Raw genomic sequence first — 23,366 nt, 5'->3', positions numbered from 1 at the left:
AAAAGAGGTCAGAAAAGAAGCTCTCTGCTTCACCAAATGTGCTTATGCATCTGAATAATCATTTTCAAAAAGCCAGATTATTTACACAAAGTGTTTGGAATGATATCTTAACCCTCCTTGTCTGCCTATAGTAAGTAATTCCACACACAGTGCAAGAAACAGGATGGCTCACAATGAAGCTTTGTTAATGGCATCTTAAAAGAAAGCACTTAGAACTGATATTCCCCCATTCCTATCATCGTAATGAGATTTCTGCGTAAGTTAAGAAATTTTTCTTTTGCGTGTTTGCTCAGCACTTAGCACATTATAGGGATTCTAAAGGATGGAGCACATTCCATTAAACAATTTGGGCAAAAATAAATTGTAAACAAGTGTAATAAGTAGTGTAGTTAGGTGCTTAGTGCCCCAGTTGGGCAAACAAGAGGGCCTGGACTAGCACAAGAGCCTGGACAGGCTGTCTTGGTTTTCTGCCACCAGTGCCCAGCACATAGCAGGTGCCCAGTAAATATCTGGAGTATAATGAAACAACAAATAGACTCTTTTTCCTCATGATTTTGCTTGCGGTGGTTATCTTAAGGGCATAATAAAGTAATAATTGTTCCATGACTTCTTGGGTTCATGAGTTAATATTTGCAAAGAGCTTTGAACTTCTTGGGGAAAAAGAATAGTGTTTTTCTTGGCAACATATCATGTTTGCAGTGGCACACAAATTACTCCTCCTCTTCCTCCAGCTGCCCACACTGTGCCCTCCCCTAGCTCTTTGCGGGGCCTGGATTTCCCAGAAGGCAGCCACTCTGCTCTCACTGCCTTCCTCCAGCCACCTCCAGTTCGACGGGAAAGGTAGGGATGGGGCAAACGCCGAAAAGATTTCTTTACGAATATATGTATGCATATGCATGACTGGGACATTGTGCTGTGTACCAGAGGTTGATGTATTGTAACTGATGGTACTTCAATTAAAGAAAAAGAAAAGATAAGATTTCTTTAAGATCTGCCAAGAGACTCTGAAGAAATGGAATATGGATTGATCCTAATAACGCTTAGAGGAGTTGGTGTGTAAAGGGATGCAGGTTCTTGGTCAGCCATGGAAGAAGCTACTGGGACAGGCAGGTTGATCCATGAGGACATATCAGACTAGACCCTGAAGGGAAGATAGAGGGTGTCATATAGGCAATTGGGAGCATGTGCCAAGGTAGCTGGATTCTAAAGTGTCTATGGTTTTATTCACACAATACAAAACCTTGACTAGTAACCGGCAGAAAATACTATAGTTTTGTTAGAAGGAACTCATAAGACAAGATGGGTTTCTTTTATATGGATAAAAATTTCAACTGTTAGGATTCCTTTCCCTACAATTTTTAAAAATATTTAATGATAGATAAAAAGACATTCTATCTCACAATAGATAATCATAGGCTGCAATGTTTTCCATTTTTTTTGCTGTAAAAATTGCCTTGATTTTTAGAAACTCAATAATTAAACAGTTCAAATGTGTTTTGGGGAACAAAAGCTATTTTCTATTAAGAATGGCTGTCCTTTATGAACAAATTCAAGAAAAAAGAATTTTTTCTTTTTGAGGTTACAATATATTAACTTTCAACTGGTGATCAGAATACACATAATAAATATCTCAAGGTAATTCAGGAAAGCCAGTTACAGGTACAGAATAACTAGAATGACTATCAGTGGCAGTTCTTGCCTTAAAGGTAGGAACAAGTCCTATTTTCCACAATTTACAAATGATTTTTCCAAACACAATCGTGACGTTTTCTCTGTGTGTGGAATATTTTCCATGATATATATTTATATGCTAGTTGCTGAATGTGTGGCAAATTTTCTTTCTCTAGAAATTGTTTCTAGGGACTGGAAATAAATGTTACGTGAATAAAAACTAACATGGTTTTTTATTGAAAAGGTAGACCTATGTAATGTCTGCTTTGCCTTAAAGGGAAAGTTCAGGTAAGCCTGGCTTTAGTTGAATGGTATGAAGTTAACCAAAAGTCTTAGCTTTTGTTTAGAAAAAATTATGGAAGTTCTTTCCAATTAAATTGCATTCATTATTAATCTGAAAACAAAAGCAAGGAGTAAAATTTGTAGATAGATTAAAATAAGTAGCATTTGAAACCCTGAAAGCTCAGCGTCCCCATAAAAGCCACATGTAAAACATTTAGATGGGAGTGACTCCAGATAAGAAATAGTTTCTTTCTCTACCTAATTCATTATAGAATGAAGAACCCAGATTTTCCATTCGTACAGGGCTTGAGAATTACACAGGCATTACTGAAATTTTGCTGTTTCTCTCTCTTTGTGAGGTATTTGATACTAGACAGTCTGTCCTGTCCTGAAATAAATAGATGGGAACCCCCTTCAGGAAAGACGAGGAGGGCAGCATGAGTTCGGCTGAGATCGAATTTCCTTTTCGGAATCTCAGTGTCCTGTTGCATTGCAGGGGGCTGTAAATTCATTCAGAGCCGACTAGACGATACCTCAGTCCTCTGGCGTGGAGACCAGGAGGGATCTGTAACTAAGATTTGCCAACTAAACTTCTATGGTAAGTTTGAGTTTGAAATACGGGGTTGATTCTCATTATGTTAGTTTCTTTGATGCAGGGGAGGGGAGGAAGTGAGCTAGTTTTAATGAAATGTTGTATAATAAGAAAATACTGAGGGAATTATTGCTAGGAATTCTTTTTTTAATTTCATTTTTTTTATTGAAGTGTAGTTGACTTGGGAATTCTTTATTCATGTATTTAATGAGTAAGCTGATTGGCTTTTTAGGGTTTCTTTCCTAAATATTTTGGACTTCTATTTGTCACTAGCTCCCTCTTTTTTTGTTGTTGTTTTTGTTACTATGTCTCTTCTACTTTTTCTGCCATCATAGGGTCAGTAGATTTGAGGGTAAGGATGTCTTCTATCAAGGCAAATGCTGAGTTTGTAACATCCAGACAATTTTTGGTAATAGAAAGTTCCAATAAACACAGGAGTGGGACATGGTTGCAACAAGGAAAAAATAGAAGAGGCTGATCTAGAAAGTGGAAGATTCTGACTAAGAGAAAAGAAAGAGAGAGCTGGTGAGAAGCCAAGTTTAAACTGACAGAGCAGTGGAGCTCAAACATGATATTCTAATGATGAAGACTGGGTAAGTCAGCTAATGGAAATTTACCACGTGGGTGTGCGTGCTTGAGAGAGAGAAAGAGAGAAGAATAGCTTATTTTCTTACCTATATCCACACTAGCATTTCTGAGGACAGGAACCCTGTTCTTAGCTCTGTATCATTTACAAAGAACAGATAATTGATAAACATTTATTTGTCAAAAAAAATTTCTTTTTGTAGCTGCTACAAAAAAAAAAAAGTCAACAAGTTAGTTCCTTTTCTGTGTTTTCTGTGAGATAGGCCTGAATAAGGTAATCAGAACTCAGGCAGAGGCAGCTGGAGTTTAATCAAATAAGTTGCAGCCAAAAGGTGAGCTGGGAGCTGGTCACAGAGCATTCCCTCAAATCCCCATCATGCCAGTCACACTTTTGGGTTAGAGCACCGGGATCAGGACATTATCTCCGGGAAAAGCTCTGTTAAAGGACACTTTTGGTTTCAAAGGAGAAAGACACAGGACAGTGGATCTTGAACTTTAAAGGATAAAAAGCGTTCAAGGACTGGTTTCTGGGTGTCACTTGTGGTGACTCTGACTCAGGAAGTCAGCCGTGGGGGTGTGACGGATCTCCCTGGGAATCTTTACTTTGTAAAAGATGCAGGTTTTGGAGGACCTCACTTCTGAGAAAAATGTGTAGGTTTCCTAGCTGTTGACCTTATTAGAGGGCTGTTGGTTCATAATCCATCAGATGCCCGGCTCTGAGAGGGACTGAGCAGCTTCGAAGAAAAGACAGTGCCTGTGCCGCACAGACCTGGGTTTAAATCCCCTGTGGCTTTGCCTAAAGTGCTTTTCTTCTCTGAAATTTAGGTTCCTCCTTTTAAAGGGGAGAACCCTATTGTCTATGTCATGGGATTTAAAAAAAATAACGCACGGAAGGCACTTAGCAGAATGACTGGCACATAATAAAGCAATTGGTAGTGTCTTGTGGTGGGGAGAGAAGGAAATGTCAGTGATAAGCCCTCAGAGGCCAGGAAAACGGTTTGCAGCAGACAGAGCAAGGCAGGACCAACTGGGAGGCTAGTTCTAGGATCCTGCGAATCCAGGGGCAGCATCTGAAGATTGATCCTAGATGAATGACCTTAGGAGACATACTTTCTCAGCATTATAAATACTTCCCAAAAGTGGTAATGAGCAACCCAGATGGCACAGTTCGCTGGAATTATAATTGATTCCTGATTAGTATTTAAGCCAATAGTTTAGTTGATTTTCCTCAGGAAAACCATTATAAGAATGTCTAGAAGGGAACAAAATGAAATGCATCACATTCAGTGATTTGTTCATATCTGTCACCCACCCTACATGGAAGGAATAATGAATGAAGAGAAAAATGGTGAAAGGGAGGGAGAGAACTAGGACTACAACTTAAATAGACTGTCATTAAATGGAATCCTTTTCTGGTAAATCTGTGGGGTGGTAGGCTGTACTGAACCGGCTGGCCAGTTTGTATGTGGCTGCTGCCAGCTACTCTCCCAGGAAGAAGCATGAAGAATAGAGGAAATGGGGCTGATACCTTAGTTAGGTGCCTTTCTTAAAAGACAAAGATGAAATTTATTGGCACTTGAATGTATGCTATGGCTGAACCAGCCAACAAGTTAATAGATGAGAAATACAAAGGATGGGTGGGGGTGAAGTGGGATCAGACTGTCCATGGGCGAATAATTTAGCCTCTTTGGGCTTTACTTTCCTCTCTAAATGTCCTTCTAGTCCTGACACATTGTGATAAGGCATAGATGGTGGGCCAAATCCCAACACTTTATTTTATATTTTTCTCACCTAGAAAGCAATCCCTAACCAAGGTCCCTAAGTTATTGCCAAATGCTAGCTATTTTGAGGAATTTTGGTTACCCTCAACTATGAACTTTTTAGATTTTTTCCCCATAAGTCCAAATTTCAACTGAAGTATGTTTTTAGCAACGATGTTAATTTTCTGGATAAATAACTATGGTAATAGACAGTAATGAAAAATAGTGAAGGAAAAAATAGTGATAAGAGTAGCAACTGTTTTTTGAGTAATTGTCATCTGCTAGGTATTATACTTGTCACATTGCATCTTTCTTCCTTACACTAACCCTGTTAGGAGGCGTTACTGTGGCCATTTTCTATGAGGATTCTGGGAGGTTGAAGAGACGGCAAATAGCAGGGTCAGGATTTGAAGCAGGTCTTTCTAATTCCCAAACCTATATTTCCACTCCTTTAATATACTGTACATTTGCCGTACTGAGTGCATTCATGATAATCCTGTATAGTTTGTTCTTCGAATCAGTCTTCTAATTTTTATTCAGAAACACAATGCAAAGTGGTTTGATGTCCTACTCCTTCACCTTCCACTTGTGATCACTTTACTGGAGCACTTCTGTTCCTAACAGCAGTATCCTAGTGTTTGTTTACTTTCAGTAAAGAATTTACTGACTAGTCTGAACTTGCCTGGGGTGTATACATGAAAGTAACAATTTTTTCTTCTCCAATTACTGAAGTGTTGTCAAATTTCCCTTTTCTTTGAGCAGATACCATGTTCCTCTGGTCAGTTTTTTCTATAAAACAAAAACAAAAACACAACCAGTTCTGTGTTATAGAAACTCAATCTCAATCCAATTAAAAATTGTCCCTTCAACATCATAGGTTAGATGTAAGGTTTTGAGATCAGATAGGGATAGGGCTGTGATATGTCTCTGGAATACCACTTCTCTCTCCTACTTCTAGGCTACCCCAGTTTTGGGAGATTTGGGGCTGGGAGGAAGGTGAATAAAAGAGGATAAGTCTGTTACATTTCTGTACTCTTGGGGGCAAAAATTAATTTATACAAAATTTAAAGTTTCTTATCGGTGAAGGACACTGTAGAATGAAAAGGCAAGCCACAGAATGGGAGAAAATACTCATAAAAGACTTACCTAAAATATGCAAAGAACACTTAAAAACTCAACAATAAAACAAACAACCTGATTAGTAAGTGTGCTAAAGATCCAAAACAGATACTTCTTCAAAGAAGATATAAGGATTGTCAATAAGTATTTGTAAAGATGCCCAACATCATGTCATTAGGGAACAAATTAAACAATAGTGAGATACCACTGTACACCTATTAGAATGATGAAAATACAAAACACTGACAACACCAAATGTTGGACAGGATGTGGAGCAACAGGAACTCTTATTCATTGCTAAGGGGAATGCAATATGGCACAACCACTCTGGAAGATAGTTTCTTTTAAAATTAAACATACTCTTACCATACAATCCAGTAATCACACTCTTTGGTATTTACTCAAATTGGCTGAAAAATTACATCCACTTTATAACCTGCACATGGATGTTTAAGCAGCTTTATTTATAATTGTCAAAACATGAAAGCAACCAAGATGTCCTTCAGTCGTTGAATAGATAAATAAACCGTGATATGTCCAGACAATGGAATATTATTCAATACTAAAAAATGAGCTAGCTATCAAGCCATGAAAAGACATGGAAGAATCTTAAATACACATTACTAAGTGGAAAGAAGGCAATCTGAAAAGGCTGCATACTGTATGATTCCAAATTCCAACTATATGACATTCTGGAAAAGGCAGAACTATGGGGACAGTAAAAAGATCAGTGATTTCCAGAGGCTGCAGGGAGGGACAGATGAACCAGTAGAGAACAAAGGATTTTAGGGCAATAAAAGTTGTCTGTATGATACCACAATGGTGAATACATGTCATTATATACTTACCAAACCCCATAGAATGTACAACATACAAAGTAAACCTAACGTGAACTCTGGACTTTGGGTGATAATGATGTTAGTGTAGGTTCATCAACGGTAACAAATCTCCTGGTGTGGAATGTTGGTGGCGGTGGAGGCTGTGCATGTACGAGGACAAGGAGCATATGAAGACTCTCTGTACTTTCTGTTCCATTTTGCTGTGAACCTAAAACTACTCTAAAAGATAAAGTCTACTTTAAAAATTAATCTGTATTGAAATATTATAAAGAGTCACAGGGAGCCAAAACAGAGAAGTTTGCTTTCTAAATGGATAGCAGATTTTCCATTTTTGTATGTTTTGTAATAAGACTCCTTCCCTTGGACAGTGAACATCTAGCAAATGATAGAGGCATTCAGTCTTCTACTGCCTCTGTATTTTACCCTCGTTAATGCTGATCCTGAGATGACTAGGCAGCAGCTCAGGTGGCTAAATAGGGACACCTCTTCTTGGAAGCCTTCTCCTTGATAGTGCAGCTACCTCCAAACCCACAGAAAACTGCACCACAGTTACTGTTCTGAATGATGTAACCCTACAGTGACTCACTGTTACCTAAAAAAAACAGCAGTCCCCAAAAGTTGGGATTCTGTTTTCTTAGAACATTCTTTCCTTTATTCAATACTTTAGTTGGTCTTTGAGCCAGGTTAAAAGAAACAGAGAAAGACAAAACTGAAGCTGGCAAATTATACATGAAATAGCTCTGAGAAATTTAGTCCCTTGGCCAATTGGCCTTTGCCTATTATGTTACTCTTTCACATTTAGCTACAGACACCCACTCTGTGCCTTGGTCTCTCAGACTATCTCTTATCAAAAGAAGAGGTTTTGCACAACTAATGAAAAGTTAATATTTGGAAATTTCCTAACTATATGTTAAGAACATGTCTCTGGGTGATATAATGATAGATGATTTTAAATTATATTTATACATTTTCTGAAAAACGTTCTTATAATGGACATACATTTTTTACTATCAGAAAAATTAAAGAAATCTGTTTTAATTTGAATATAAAGCTTACTTGAAAGAATAACAGATAAAGTAGGTATGAAAATTTTGAAAGATGAGAGTTGTAAGAAGGACTTGCCCTGCTAGCGTAGAATAACGACAATAATAATAGCCAATACTCCCATGGCACTTTGTGCCAAGCACTGTCCTAAGTTCTTTATTTTATTAATCAGTTTAATCTTCATGACAATCTCATGATGGAAGTAAAATTGGTATGCCCTTTTTACAGATGAGGAAAATTGAGTCACAGAGAGGCCATAACTAGTCTACTGAAAGCTAGCTAGTAAGGAGTAGAGTTGAAATATAAGAACAAGCACCAGTACTTGCTAAAGATCAGAGCTATTAATGTAATAAAAATAAATAGGCTAGAATATAGAAAATCTTTATGGGATAAATGAAGCACCGTAAATCAGTGAGACAGGGGATTGGTAATTTAAAAGCTATTTGGGGAAATTGATTATTTAATTAAAAAATTCAGTTTAGTCCATCCCCTATAAAAATTATTACCCATTTTATTCCGAATAGATTAAAGAGTTAAGTCTAAATATTTAAACCAAAATAACTTGGAAGATATATAGATGAATATTTATCTGACCTCTAGATGAAAAAGGATTTTCTAAACTTAAAAGCAGCGAAGGAAATCACACAGGAAAAGCATGATGGATAAAATAAAAAATTTCTGTATACCGTAAACAAAATGAAGAAATTGTGATTTTTCATACATATCTGTAAGAAAATCGCAAAAGAGGTTAACAAAATACTCACCCTCTTTTGTAATTTAAGAAAGGCAAATTAAAAAATTCAAATTAAAACAAAAATTAGGTAGCAGTTTTCACAGAGTACATTTTAACAAAGATTTTTAACCGATAATCAAGTTTGTTAGGAATTCTTCAGAATGGACGGATAATTTCATGTGCAAGCTTTCTGCCAATAATTTAGCAATATCCATTGAGAACCTTAAAAACAGCCATATTTTTAAAACCAGTATTTTTTCATATAAGGATTTGTCCTAAGAAAATGGTTATGTGGACAAAGATTTATGTTCACATTTTAAAAACATCACTTCTAATAGTGAACTATTAGAAATAATAGTGAAAATATTAATAAAATTGGATTAGTTGGTAGTAACTGGAAAATATGTTACAGTGATAGGACGGATCATCACACTACTATTAAAATCATGTTATGAGTAGTTCTTAGAAAGGAAAATGGTTATGAGACAGTGTTTTAAGTGTTAAGAGGAGAAGATACACAATTATTTATGGACAATTGTCTCATCTAGTTAAAACTAATAACAATAAAAAAGGATGAGAAAGTTCATGACAAATGTTCGTAATGATTATTGGTGGCGGAATGGACTTCTATATTTTATAAATTACCTAAAACAGAGACAATCATGAGGAAAATTGTTTTAAACAAGAAAAAAGAAAGAAATACAGGGTGTAATACAAAGACAAAGAAGAAAAGGAAGATCATTGAAAATGGTGAGAGGCACATGGATATAATTGAAAATCTGAGATCATGATAGAGCTGGAATGGAGCAAAGAGCAAATACAAAAGCTGTAACAATGAATGCTTTTGGCTCAAACACTGGACTCAACAGAACAACTCCAAGGACAGACCTGTGCTTTTCATTCAGCCCCTGGGGACAGCAGCCAACCCATCCCCAGGGATATGCTGATGAAAGGCAATGTTTCCCTAAAATAAACCAGTTCCCTGCCCAAACTCATATTTTTACAGATGTCATGTAGATTTTCAACATTACCTCTAGAATGTCTGGTTAAGGGGTTTTCAAATAAATGAGTCTTGGAATATAGTCACTAGCATTTTCCATATTTTGTTTAAGACCATAAACATGCTTTCCAATGCATGCTATATTATAAATTTAGGGGCTGTGGGAAGCAGGAGCAAAAGTAGATGTAATTTGTTAACTGTTGTTTTTATTTCTTTATAGTCTAAATATACAGAAGTTTCCAACTTTTCCTACCCTCATGTCAGTCGGAATCCTCTGTCTTAGAGGAGTTTGAAAGTCTAATTATTTTCTTTAAAGGCTTTCCTCCCCTAAAGTTAGATGTATTTGTCTCTTGCTTGTAGGCTCTGTTCCATGGCCGGGAGAATTTATTTCCCTGCATTTTTAGTTCTCAACTGGACCTCTTGGTTCTAATCAAACCCTTTCAGAGTCAGGCTCTTACATGCTTGCTCTTAGCATAGTGTATCCCTGATTAACACACTCAAGTTTATACGTTCAGCTTCTGTCTCCTCAGATTACTCTGGCATCTCTTCCTGTCCTCCCTTGCACTGTCCTGCCTACCACCACCTAATCCCATTTTCCAAGAGTGAGTGACCACCTAGGTAGACATGATAGAAAAGATTGCTGTTTTTCTTAATTCCTTTTTAGGAAATACTGTTTTTTTGGTTAAAACATGAATATAATTATTTATGTCTAATAAACTTGAATAGAAACAAAGTATATTTAAAGCTGTATTTTCCACTGAGTCATCCTTGAACAATAATATACAGAGGGTAGCACTTTCTTTCCCCTCAGTCTCAGTAAGATTCCATGGAGTTCTCCATCAGCCCGGGATGTGACATTCTGGTTGTTGGATCTCCAAACAGTGATGTCACCGAATCCCAAGGCATTAATCATCATGGCATATGTATTATTTTGCTGCTTTGCTCTGCTGAGCCAAGGAGATACTGCTTATGAATTCATATTCCTCCACTCTCACTTTCTTTTATTTCCCATTCCACTTTCTCTCTGAAGGCAGTTTTGGCCACCAAATACTGTACCCCAGTGCCAAACCTTTAAATGCAAATGGTGTTGTGCCCTTTTACAGGAAAATGTCATCACTTCAGCCAGTTCATCTTTCAGTGGGCACATACCTACTGGTAGGACAGCTGTGATTTGGGCTGCTGCTTTGTAAATGTAAAAGTTGCAGCCAGAATTGTAAAATGCTAATTTAACATTGGAATGTCTATAGGTAGGCTTCAAAACCTCTGAGTCACTAAGTCTCTTTAGAAGTGTGGAGTTGTATCAACCTGTGATATAACTGTGTGTTATATAAGCCCTCTGTTCCCTCTTGGAATTCCTGTTGCTATTAACCGCTGCTATAAACCCTTCTACCATTGCTTCTACCTCTAGCATTCAATCACTCATTTAGCAAATATAGAGCGAGCACCAGCCACTACCCAGCACTCTGCTAGGTGCTCGAGATACAAGTGAAGAAGAATAAAGAGGTCCTGCCCTGAAGGAGCTCACAATCTATTGGAAATTACAGAAAAGAGAGAGTTAATTACAACATGATGTGGTAAGAAAATTCCCACATGCTGCAGCAGAACATAGTATGCAAGAAGGACACTCAGACTGGCGTTTGGAGAGAGCGATCAGGGAAAGTTTCCTGGAGAAGGAATCTAGAACCTGAAGAAGAGAAGCCAAAAGCTGTGGGGTCTGATGCTTCCAGATCCCTCCTTTATGAGAGACACGTGCATGAAGTATGTGACACAAGCATACTCTGAGACTCCAGAAGCACCAGGATGACAGAGAATAAATCATCCAGACCAAGCTTGGCTGGGCTCTGGAAAACAATGGGGAAGTGAAAAATCACTGGGTTTGGTGGTGTTTTGGTTTGTGAAAATTCTGGGATGCTTTCTCAGTGTTACTTAATACATGTTAAAAAGGAAAAAAAAAAAATCCTGAATGTGCCCTGCTGGATCCAGGAGTTCATCTGGTGTCTAACTGCAGATCCTGGAGGTTGGTTTGAGGCCCATCAAGTGACCTCTTAGAATGAACTCACTTTGTAAACAGCTTCATCAGAGGATCTGTGTGGCCAAAGCTGAAGTGATGCTGCCATTTCTCCAGGATGCCTTTTGTAGATTCTTCCTTGCTTGGCTCAGAAGTGGACTTCACTGACTCAAATTTCTTGAACCTTACTGTCCTAAAGCTTGGCATGATGGCCCATTAACACGATCAGCCTGTACTGTCCCAGGTCACAACTTATGTCTCCCTTCTCATCATCTTCTAATAGCATTCCAGATGTCCTCATTAATGTTACTATGACTACCACCACCACTACTACTTCTGCTCCTACTCTTACTTCTGTTAGTACTGCCACCACCACTGTTACCGCTACTACCATTACTTGTACTGGTACTGCTGCTGCTCCTGCTGTGACTAATAATGCTACCTCTACAGCTGCTGCTGCGTCTGCTCCCTCTAGGACTATTACTACTGCTTCTACTACTACTACTATTACTGCTATTACTTTTGCTGCTACTACTACTGGTACTATTTACCACTATTATGACAACTACTGTGACTATTTCTACTATGACCACTTCTTCTCTTTCTCCTCCTACTCCTCGTATCACTAAGGCTTTTTCGGAGTGACTATATTCTAGGCACTGTCGTAGGCATTTTTTCATATCTTCCGAACAACCCTGCGAAAACAAATATGTTATCTTCATCCTGTAGGTGAGGTTACTGAGGTTCAGAAAGTTTAAGAAACTTTGGTTTACTGAATATTATTCTCAGCTTGTAGAACACATTAAAATTTTAATATGCACAATCTTTAACACCAAATTGCGCTTGAGCTCTATTTGCAATTCTCTTGATTCCGAATGCAAGGCGTGTCCCAGCAGTGCTGACTGGTATGGGGCACGCTGGCAGTAACATGACTGGAATGACCTGGTGGGCCTTGTGGGGTTCACAGTTATCATAGCCTTCAAGTGTCTTAGTCTCAGGCTGCTATAAAACATACCACAGACTGGGCAGTGTAAAAAACAAATATTTATTTCTGAAGACTGGGAAGTCTACGATCATGGGCCTTGCGTGGTCAGATTCTGCTGAGAGTCAGCTTCCTTCTTGCCGGGTCCTTACATGGTGGAGAGAGAGAGGCAAGCTCCCTTGTCTTTTTCTTGTAAAGGCACTAAGCCTATCGTTAGAGCGCGGCCCTTGTGACCTAACTGTCTCCCAAAGGGCTCATCTCCAAATACGGTCACACTGGGTTTTAGGGTATCAGTATATGAATTGGGGAGGGGAAACATGCAGTCCACTACACAAGGCAAGCAAAGGGTCTTCTTGAGGGCAGGCAGGCTCCACCGGAGGAGAAACACTGTCAGACTCCAGAGTCAGCAAGCGGTAGGGAGGCGTGGGGGCAGAAGTGTCATTAGGTTTTAGTTTTCTCTTTTGTTTTGTTTTGTTTTGTTTTTTTTGTTTTTGTTTGTACTGTCTGCTGAGTGTTGGTTGCTACTGGCTTAGAGCTGTTAATTCTTGGCCAGAAAAAAAAATGAATTATAGTTGAAACCACTCCCCTTGAAGACGGAGAGAAGCGCTTGGATTATCAGATCAACACTAAAAACAGCAGCAATTCTGATGTAACCCTACAAATATACTGTGGCTTTGGCATGCTATAAAAGTTTTATTAGTTAAAAAAAAACCCCAATTTTTTATGAAAATAAACTTTTTTTACTTTTAAAAAGAATACATAAAATAAGAAAGAACAATAACAAATTAAAATTTTTACTCTCTATGCTAGGTAAAGGGCTGTGTGCAAGTGTGTGCTTTGGCAGATGGATTAAAAAAAAGTGTAGAAATTTCTTACGTCAAAGGGCTGAAGTTAGAGGAGGTATCAAATTGGTTCTAATCAGATCATTGAAGAGGCACTTTCAATGACGGAGTAAGAGGTACGCCCTGGGAGGCTAAGAATAGAAGATATGTTTAGCTACAGGCCATGCATCAGTGGAGCTCTATTTTTCGCTTTGAAGTAATGTCAACCTCAATAGACTTCTTTTTCTCCCCCTCCAGCTTTATTGAGGAATAATTGATAAAACTGTATGATATTTAAAGTGTACAACATGATGATTTGATATATGTATACATCCTGAAAGGATTCTTCACATTGAGTTAATTAACATATCCATCACCTCACAGGTTTACCCTTTTTTTCTTTTTTCTTCTTTTTTTTTTTTGTTGAGAACATTTCAGTTCTATTCTCTCGGCAAATTTCATTCATACAATACAGTGCTATCAGTTATAGTCTCATTATACTTTAGATCCTCAGACCTTATTCATCTTATACTGAGTAGTCTTCTTGTGAAGCAACCCTATTGCTAAAGGCCTGTGATAAAAGGGTGCTTAGAAGATATCAAAGGGAATCCCTAGCTCATTGTTATCTGAAGATGGCCTTCCACTTCCTTTTTTCAGAATGTTGCCATAGGCAGAGACATGAAGTGGAGGGGGAAATGGTCTGGAAAACAGCTGGGGCTGACTGTTGGTTGTGTCACATAAATCCTGTGTCCTTTTTTTTTTTTTTTTTTTCTTTTTTTTGCTAGTGGCTTGGACCAACTTTCAGAAGTCCTAGCTAAGGGTTGTCACAAAATCTTTGTAGGTAAATTTCTCCCCTTCAGGAACTTCACATAGAGCTAATTGAGGGGGAGCTTCATGCCCCTATACAATTCCACCAATATATCAGCAAGAATTTTGAGTATACAATTTGTTCCGTCCATTCTCCACATTCATCACAATTCACATCCACATTTGTTCGTACTTGCTACATAGTGATGGAATCAGCCAGATTTTGTTTGTTATTTAGTCAGTCTCTTGGTTTATTTAGTCTCACCCCTGTTTATTCTAAAAGGGATTTAAAGCGGCTAAATTTTAGTTAAATGCAACCAGTTGGCTCTTGACAACATTTAGCATGGTTTCTCTTTTCTTTGGAAAGCTTTCACTTTCTTTCTTTCTTTCTTTCTGTCTTTCTTTCTTTCTTTCTTTCTTTCTGTCTTTCTTTCTTTCTTTTTCTTTCTTTCTTTCTTTTTCTTTCTTTCTTTTCGTTCAATTCATTGTGAGTACAGAGAAGTTTCTTACAGTTGAGAAGCTGGAATCATCTCTAAGTTAAAGAAGGGAAAATGGAGATATAAAAATTTTCCTAAAATACCAGAAATTTGAATGAGGTAAAACACCTGGTTCATAAGAAAAAACATTAAGTCTTGCCACCTTTAAGGAGCTGAAGTAATATTTTATCTGTTTCTATGATACTTGGGTAAGTTAAACCAAACAGGAAACAACAGAAATTCCTGAGTCAGAGAGGAACTACTCATTAGTCATTTGAATTTGCAAGCAGAGTGATGATGCCATTACCCTGAAATATACAAAACTTAAGGTCACTCTTTGTCAGTTATGAAATACTATGGTTATAGTCTCATGTCATCTCACAGACAACCGCACCTTCTCCACTTCCAACCTTTTAGAACTAGATCGTGTTTTCACAAACATTTTAGAACATGAGACACTTCGGAGAATAAGAAAATAACAGTCTCCATCTTTTGGGTATCCCACCCCATCCTATATAACTTGAGTGAGAAAACTACACAGAAGCACAAATGGAAAGGTAGCGAGCTATTCCTTTGACATAGTTGAGATAGTGCCTGGTTTCTCAAAATACAGGGAGAAGCTAAATGTTAGATGAAAAGTTATTGTAAACCTCTAAACACTGGCCTCCGATGGATGGCAGTCATCTGTAGTACACAGACAACTCGTCACACCCAATGAAAACCGTGAAGGGGAAGCAGAATGGGGAAGTGCAATGGAAAGTTTTAATTTAGTGGTCTTTTAACATTCTGGAAAATGCAAGTCAATGTGGCATTTGCAGAAGTTCTCACATTGCTATCAAAGCCGTCATATACTCTTTCTTGTAATTACACCTAAGAATACAAGTTCCTTTTTCTCCTTTAATCTAAGCAGAAGAGAGAATGTCTTTCTTCCTAAAGCAACAGTCTGAGTCTACCATTTGTGACCCTGTGTCCACATATCATGCCAGTGCTCAGCCACTCAGGATTTCTTAATATTTTTATTAATATTTACTGAGTACTTAGTATTGTGTCAGGTACTTCCACAGCACTTTAATTTTCACAAAAACTATATGTGGTTGGTACTATTTGTATATAGATGTACCTGAAGTACAGTCTTCATGGGAGATCAGCAGCACTTGTTTAGCTCTTTTCTTCTTCATTTTATTATTATTTTAGAAATTTAAACTGTTTTTAAAGCTACAGAAGTAGGTGAATGCATAAGGCAAGGACTAAAACATACAAAGACAGGCAAACAAAAAGACGTCTTCCTTCCCTTGCACCCAAGGACTAGTCCGCAGAGGTAACTATTATTAATTTTTAATGTGTTTTGAAATTGTCTATGCATAAATCAGAATATACACACATATGTGTGCATATCTTTTTAGTTTATGGATCTCTTAAGTTACTTGTGTCATACCTTCACATAGAGTTATTAGTGAACATGCTTCCCTGAACTGACTGTAAGCTCTCTGAGGTCATGCTATGTGTGCCTTCCTGGTTACCTTTTGTTATGTAACAAATAATCTCAAGACTTTGTGGCTTAAACTAAAGACAACATTTATTTTGCTCACAGATCTGCAATTGGGGTAGGGCTGAGTTGGGAAATCTCATCTTTGCTCCACTTAGCATCAGCTGGGGTGACTCAGAGGCTGGGGGCTGGAATCATCTGGAGTCTCAGTGGTTCACATGTGTGGTGTTTGATGCTGACTCTCAGCTAGGAACACCATCCAGTTTGGTGGCTGGGACACCTACATGTAGCAGCTTGGCTTCCTCAGAGTGTGGTGACTGGGTTCCAAGCATCCCAAGAGAATCAAGAGAATAGTGCAGAGGCTGTAATTTTCTTTCATAACTTACCTTTGGATGTCACATAACATCATTTCTGTAGTAACCACAGTCCCACACAGACATTGTGTGGGATGAGCTATATGGATGAGCCCATCTTTGGAAAATACAACTTGAAACAAAGTATCTTTTTATCTTAGGCATATCCCTCTATTGTCCAGACCTTTATTTCCTGAATTTGTTTATCGTAGGTGTTTACTTAACATCCAGGAAAGTGAATTGTTGATTCCAGGTTGGGAGGAGGCAGCTCTTGGCCTGAGACGGGCAACAGAGGGAGGGGAGATGGTGGCTCATGCTTGTGAAGATCCTGCCCATTATCTCAAAAGTAGCCTCCAGGGTACGAAATCTCACCAGGGACAATTGCTAGGGGTTACTAGAAAAAGTTCTTATGAAATGATTCCCCTGGGGTAACTAGCTGAAGCTTTGAGCTGTCTTCTTTGCCTGGGAGGTTTCAGAGAAGTGCCATTTTGATTGTGAAGGGGAAACGGGCCGTGCCAGGCTGAGTTTCATGTGAGCAGGTGCACTGAAACTGTGCATCCTCTAGGAACCACAGTCAGTGTGTAAAGCCCTGCCCCTTTCTAGTGAAGCTCACCTGAATTGCTCAAAATCTTTGCACATTTGGCAGTGGTTAAATTAGTATGAAGGTGAAACTCTGGGTAGAAAAAGATGAGGACCAAGTGTGAAGGTTGTATCTTGTTTATTCTTAGATTTTAGAGGAATGAATATTATAGGTGTCTATCAGAGCAGGGCCTGAACCACTGACAGTATCTATGTTGGCCTTCTGGTCTCGAGACCAGTCTGTAATACCTACTGAGGTCAGGTTTTGAAAACACATCGCTTGACTAAGCCAGGCAAAGTAAGCTGTGCAAAAGAGAGACGTGGAGACAGGATGGAAGGCCCTACTCACAGAATTTGTTTCAGAACCCATTCCTGTTCTGTCTTATTTTGGGTTTTTTGTTTGTTTGTTTCTCTATCTTCTCCTCTGTGCTGTCCTTCATCATCTCACATATGTTTTCCTCAGCCAGTTCTCCGCACTCTGCTCACGGAAAATTGACATATTTGTTCTCTCTTGGTGTCATGTCATTTGAACTAATAACTCTGAGTCAGACCCACCTGGTCCTTAGGAATAATCTCTGACCCCCCCACCACATGCATATGTACAACTGCAATTCACATACCTGTGGTCTTCCCTCAGAGGGGTCTTAATTGGGGCATTCAAGTTCCAAGTGCTCTGTTCTTCCTCTCATTTTGGCCTTGACAGAGTTAGTGCAAGCAATCATTAAAGTTGAATGATGGCACATTTGCAAGGGCTTAGAACCAGAGATACAATGTAAAAAGAGCTTGTACTCATATTTAAGTGTTTGGAAAATTTCTATCAGAGAAACAAGGTCAATGTCTTTGGATAAATATTTCTAGCTACCTGTATAAACTTTCTGTCATGTTGCCTACTGACTTCTCCACCCAAGTGGGTGTCCTTAATATTGCTTTACTCCATTTAATTTAGTGCTAGCAAGAGAGGTGAAATGGTAGTTTATGCTTTATTATTATTTTTACCATTTAAATTACTTTAAACCATTACTTTTGAGTAGATCACTAACTGCCAATCTCCTGCTGCCTACTTGTCACTGTCCATGTTCTTCTCCTACTGACAAGATTCACTGGTAGAATATGACTTCATGGTAACCATTGGGGGTTGCCTGATGTAGGAAGAGAAAGCAACTGAAATGTGAATTTCATGACAGCCTTTTGATACTCAGATCAGATTCTCTGATTGAACATTGATCTAAAGGGAGGGTCAGGCACTCCGTTATCTAGTTGAGATCAAGCTGTACATTTAGTGTGGATTTCAAAATTGTTGTTTTTGGAAAGCTAGAGAATCTTGACACTTGTTGCCCTACCATGGGAAATGGCTTCTGTAGTGTGAAATAAAGAGAGAATTTGATTTCCCAATGTGATTTTAATTTTTGGACCTCAGAGGGTGAGCGCTGTTTGCTGGATCTTGACTGCAGTGGTGGCAATGAAATTAGGATCAAAAAATGGAGCATACTCATTAGGCAACTTGTCATCACTGCCCATGATATCATCACCTTCCTGTTCCCCAGGATGGTTCAGAGACATCACCTCCTTCTCCCATTGCTACCTGCATCTAGGAGTCACAAAGTCCTGTTGCTTATCTTTTCCTGTGCTTCTGCCTTTTGCATGTGAAATGTTGATTCTTCCCTGGCCACCATATCTAACTGTTGAAATTACACTGATTCTCTGAATTTGTCTGCCTCCTTCAAAGACAATTCCCATCTCATCTCAAAAAGAAATGAATTTCTCTGTTCTGTCTTCTTGAAGAGCTTTGTGCCATTTTTCTGTTATGTACACTAAGGAAATGAGCATGTTGATTTCTTACCCGACTGTAGGCTCATGCAGGCAGAGATGAGGTTTTAATAATTCCAGCATTGCTTTCCTTTAGCTTAGAGCCAGATTTTTAGTAGACCTTTCCTAAAGATTGTTGTTTTGAATTGATTTTTCACAGATTCTCTCCAGAGAAAAGTTAAATCTAATCCAGATTATTAACTTCAGTTTTTCTGTATGTAAAGAGTGTAAAGCAAGTCGTGAAAATGTATGATTGGGTTTGGTGTCTAATTACTCAGATTATATTTTCTAAGCCAAAAATTTTAAATACGATTTATTAAAGGATACCAAAGAGGTATAATTGTCAAAGGACAATGGGATTGTTTCCTCAAAAATTCCATGTACAGTGATTGTTCTTATGTGTCAAAGCTTATCAACTCTAACCAAAAACTCTTGTAGACACTAACTCCAAATAAAAGTAATGCCAATGATTGTTTACTCCGTATGTTGACATGTGAAGTCTTTAAATATTTTGGTATGTATACATCATGCTTTTTTTTCTTCAACTCTTTTTAGAGTGAACTTTATCCTGTGGGATGCTTGTAAGAAGTGAGAACCTCCAATGTGTCTTTTCATCTTCAACTATACTAACAAGTTCCAACTGATGTGTAAGCTAGTATGAGAATTAAGGTCACAGAAAACTGCATATTTAAGTCATAAAACTGCATAAAACTGCTATTTTTAAAGAAAAGTTCTTTCTTTTGATTTGTTGTTTCAAATCTTTCTTCTTTGATATTAAACATTACAGTGTTCAGAATTGATTATCTTTGCACCTCTTAACAATATTTAGTTATCCTGTTTCCAGTTTTGAAGTGTGTCATTTTTCCATCACTGCCTTCAGGTAATACATACACATACATATTTTGGTGATGTTATTCATAATCGATCTGATTTTCAGTTCCTACCACACATTCAACTATTTCTTTCGGGTACAGAGCTTCCTTTAGGGCCGGCCAGAGCTTTGTTCATAAATGAAATGTGTAGCAGGAAGGAGGATGCTTCCCACCTTCCTCTCTCTCTGACTCTTTCATGTGTAACAATGTTTTCCATTCCTCAGTAGATAAGAATCTTTTTGTGACTTTTCTATATTTAACACCAACACTGAGAGCTGTTAAGCAACATCAGCCATTCTCACCACTTCCACCCAGATTAAAAGTGAGCCAAAGATAATCAGGTTACCCTGGCAGGAACTGTGACCCCACAAACTGATCATTGTTGATAGTATCTTCCAGTCCTTGTAGATGCAAGCAATATGTTCTCTTCTGCAAATGCTAAGAGACAGATTAAGGCAATTTCCATTTTACTTTTTTTTTTTTTTAAGATAATAGGATATATTATCTTGTTGCCACATTTTTGGTCTTTTGCCTGAATTGTTTGGGCTAGATGGGTGCTTCATGATACTCAATTCTTACATGTAGTCACTGGATTTCATCTAGCCTTCTTCCCTAGGTATCCTGCCTAATTTTGTAAAACTTCAGAAGCAGACACCCCACAAATTCTCTTGACAATACATGCTAATTCGAATGGCCTTCCTTTCTGGAAAGTGCCACTACAAGTAATCACTTGAAGAGTAATAACCAGGTTGTTCTTTTCTGGACATCTGAGGACGTCAGTCATGTCCTCTTTTAGAAAATCAAAAGACTGGTATCAGGTCACTTATCATGCTTTATCCAAACCCTGTCATTAGCGTCTTAGCTTCTTCCTGATTTCTTCTCCAAATCACTTTCTAGATAGGCACAATCTATGGAAGCTAAAATTGGGGCTTTGTTTAAATTTATTTTCCATATTTAAGTTTCTTTTACATGAATAAACTCATTGAAGGAAGGTTGCTTTTCACCAACCACTTCAGCTCCAACTCTTCTAGTTAAGAACCTCAAGGACCGGGAAGATAAACTCCTGTGACAACTTTTAATAAAATATCATTCTTAGTCTTTCAATTTGAGTGTCCTTATATGCATAGAATTGAACACTTGAGGACAGACAATATATCCTTTCTAACTATTCAGTTATTAATTACTGGAAAACTGATCTACGGGACCAACATACCACCCCCTGCCCAAAGTTATTTTGTTCTGGAATTAATTTATTTCTTCTAACTTATTTAAAATAATTTTCTATGCCTGCTTGGGAAAATTGAATACCTTGTTTCTACCTAAATTTCTTTGTCTGTGAAATGAAGCAGAGGAAGGGGAATTATCCCAAGGATGTGTTTTACTCCAATCATATCTTTTGTTTTTGAGATTCTAGATGGACTTCAGTGTCAATAGAAAGGTGATGTGAAGGGACAGTTTGGCAGAAAGACATGAATTATAAAGTTAAAAAAAAGTTTGAGAGTTAATTGAATCATCTTTCTCCTGCTGAGAGAATCTTCATATAACTCAGGGAGAGTCTTTAAACTTCTCCTCCTCCTGATTTCCTCCTGAGGAAATTCTTCTTCTCCTCTTTTCCCCTTATTTTCCTCCTCTTTCCCTTATGCTCCTCTTTCTTTTTTCTCTTTCCATTTTATTCTTATAGAAGAAAAAAGACATACTTTTTCTAGGCAGCACACTTAGAATGTTTTGTAATTACTAACCCAAATTCCCATTCTTATGTAGACTGATGGTGAACAGAAAGTCTGTGGCAATGTCCATGTGTGTTTTTAAAATTTTACTATGTGCGTATTAAACTAACTTTGCATTTTCCACCTGAGACAATCAAAGGTTTGGTGGATAGAATCATTTATTAAAGTGTGAGATCATTTATATCCACAACATTTTTACTTTTCATGAAGAAAGGTCATGCTAATTCAATGTGTATATTTTAGTACAATGAATTTTTTTATTGCTTTAATATATTAATTTTATTTTCTAATGAAATTCTAGTTACCATGATTGAACCTATATTCTATCTCCTTTCCTTTCTGCCTCAAATAATCAAGCATAAAAACTGTCATAGATTTATTTAATTTAAAAGAACAAATAAAATAGAAAGAAAAGCAGTTTCATTTAGAGTTGTTTTATCTCGGACTTTTTCCAGGTTTTTGGTTTTTTTTTTTTGCTTTCCTATAATTATGTTTTAGTATTGCAGGTTATTTTTTGTCAGAGTATATTTCTAGCAATTTGGTATAATGTTGTAAATCAGTCAGAGTCTTTAAAAAATTTGTCCTGCCAAGACTGTGAAATACATTCCTACATATTCATTTTTGAATTGATGGACGGATGACAGGCAGTAGGCAGCAGAATTGAGCACTAAACGATTCTTGTGTCAGGCTTCAGAAATCTTAGCAATCTGATCTGTAGCACATGAAAAGGAGTAGGAAAGTAGCAAAAACAGAAATATGTATGAGAATTTGGTCTAAAGTCAGGAAATCGCAGCAAAGAATTATTTTTACTAGGAGGAAAAGAAAGATAGTAAGGTTAGAAAGCTGGAACTTTTGATACCATTATGAAAAAGGAACTGATAATCTTATATTTTCTTGAAAAGTTACTTGTTATCTTATGCCATGTTGAAATTTTAGGATTAGTTGAAAGACCATAAAAATGATTGAAAGTTTAGAAGGTTGGGTTTATGAAGAAAGATGAGAGAAAGGCAAAGTGGGTTCTAATGATGATCTGCCAGTAAAAGGTAGTGTGGTTTGGCAGGAAGAGCATTGGTCTGGAAAGGAGAAGACCTTTGCCTCCTTCTACAGCTGCTCGCAATTATCCATGTCTCCAGGCAAGTTGCTTTACCTCTTTGTGTCAGATTGTCCTTATCAGTAAAGTGAGGACTTTGTATTGGGTAATTTAAAAAGTCTCCCAGGTCAAACTTTATAGTGGCTTCTCATCTACCAGAAATATGGAACGAGAAGAAATGTGCAGAGTGTATGGAGTTAACCTTGATAAGAAAAGAAATATATATAGCATTTTTAAAACTAAGGATGAAACACTCCTAGAACTAGGGGAAATGTTTTTGAACCTATGATGTTGGCAGTTGGGTTCAATGCTTATCTTCTTTCCTTCCCTTTGCGGAGCCCATTGTGCTTTGCTTATTCTTAGCAGTATTCAAATACCAGCTGTGAAAAAAGAGGGAAAAAATATAAATAGAAAAATTAATGCCAAGTACAATTTCTTCTGGGGAGTCCACTGGTTTCCTCTCAGCCTGCCCTACTTTTTTTCAAACCTGGTTTGCATGCCAATTTTGTTTGTTTCTTTGCAAACTGTGTTAGAATTTTTGCAAAAAAAAAAAAAAGATTGAAAAAAGGAAAGGAAAAGAAAGACAATTACAGACTAAATAAAACTAACAGATTGCCAGTACTTAAAAGCTAGATAACAGAACTGCATTCCTCTCTGCACCTAAATCCTTCAGGAGCCAGTGGAATTGCATGAATAATTAACTACTACTCCCTTGGAGAATGACAAAGAGGGCT

The 23,366-nt window shown here is 37.6% G+C and overlaps 1 protein-coding gene across 1 annotated transcript in view; it reads left to right on the top strand.

The window, feature by feature from the left end:
- Positions 1–769: 769 nt before the first annotated feature.
- CYTIP (cytohesin 1 interacting protein) overlaps positions 770–23,366 on the top strand; it is a 62,536-nt gene continuing 39,939 nt past the window's right edge. The window contains exons 1-2 of the mRNA XM_015247284.3: positions 770–840; positions 2,450–2,551. The gene's annotated coding sequence lies outside the window, so the exon portion shown is untranslated. The remainder of the gene's footprint in view (positions 841–2,449; positions 2,552–23,366) is intronic.

This window comes from Vicugna pacos, chromosome 5 (assembly GCF_048564905.1).
Source record: "Vicugna pacos chromosome 5, VicPac4, whole genome shotgun sequence".
NCBI classification, from domain to species: domain Eukaryota; kingdom Metazoa; phylum Chordata; class Mammalia; order Artiodactyla; family Camelidae; genus Vicugna; species Vicugna pacos.
The sequence above is the reverse complement of the archived record's forward strand: the minus strand, read 5'-3'. Positions and strand labels throughout refer to the sequence as shown.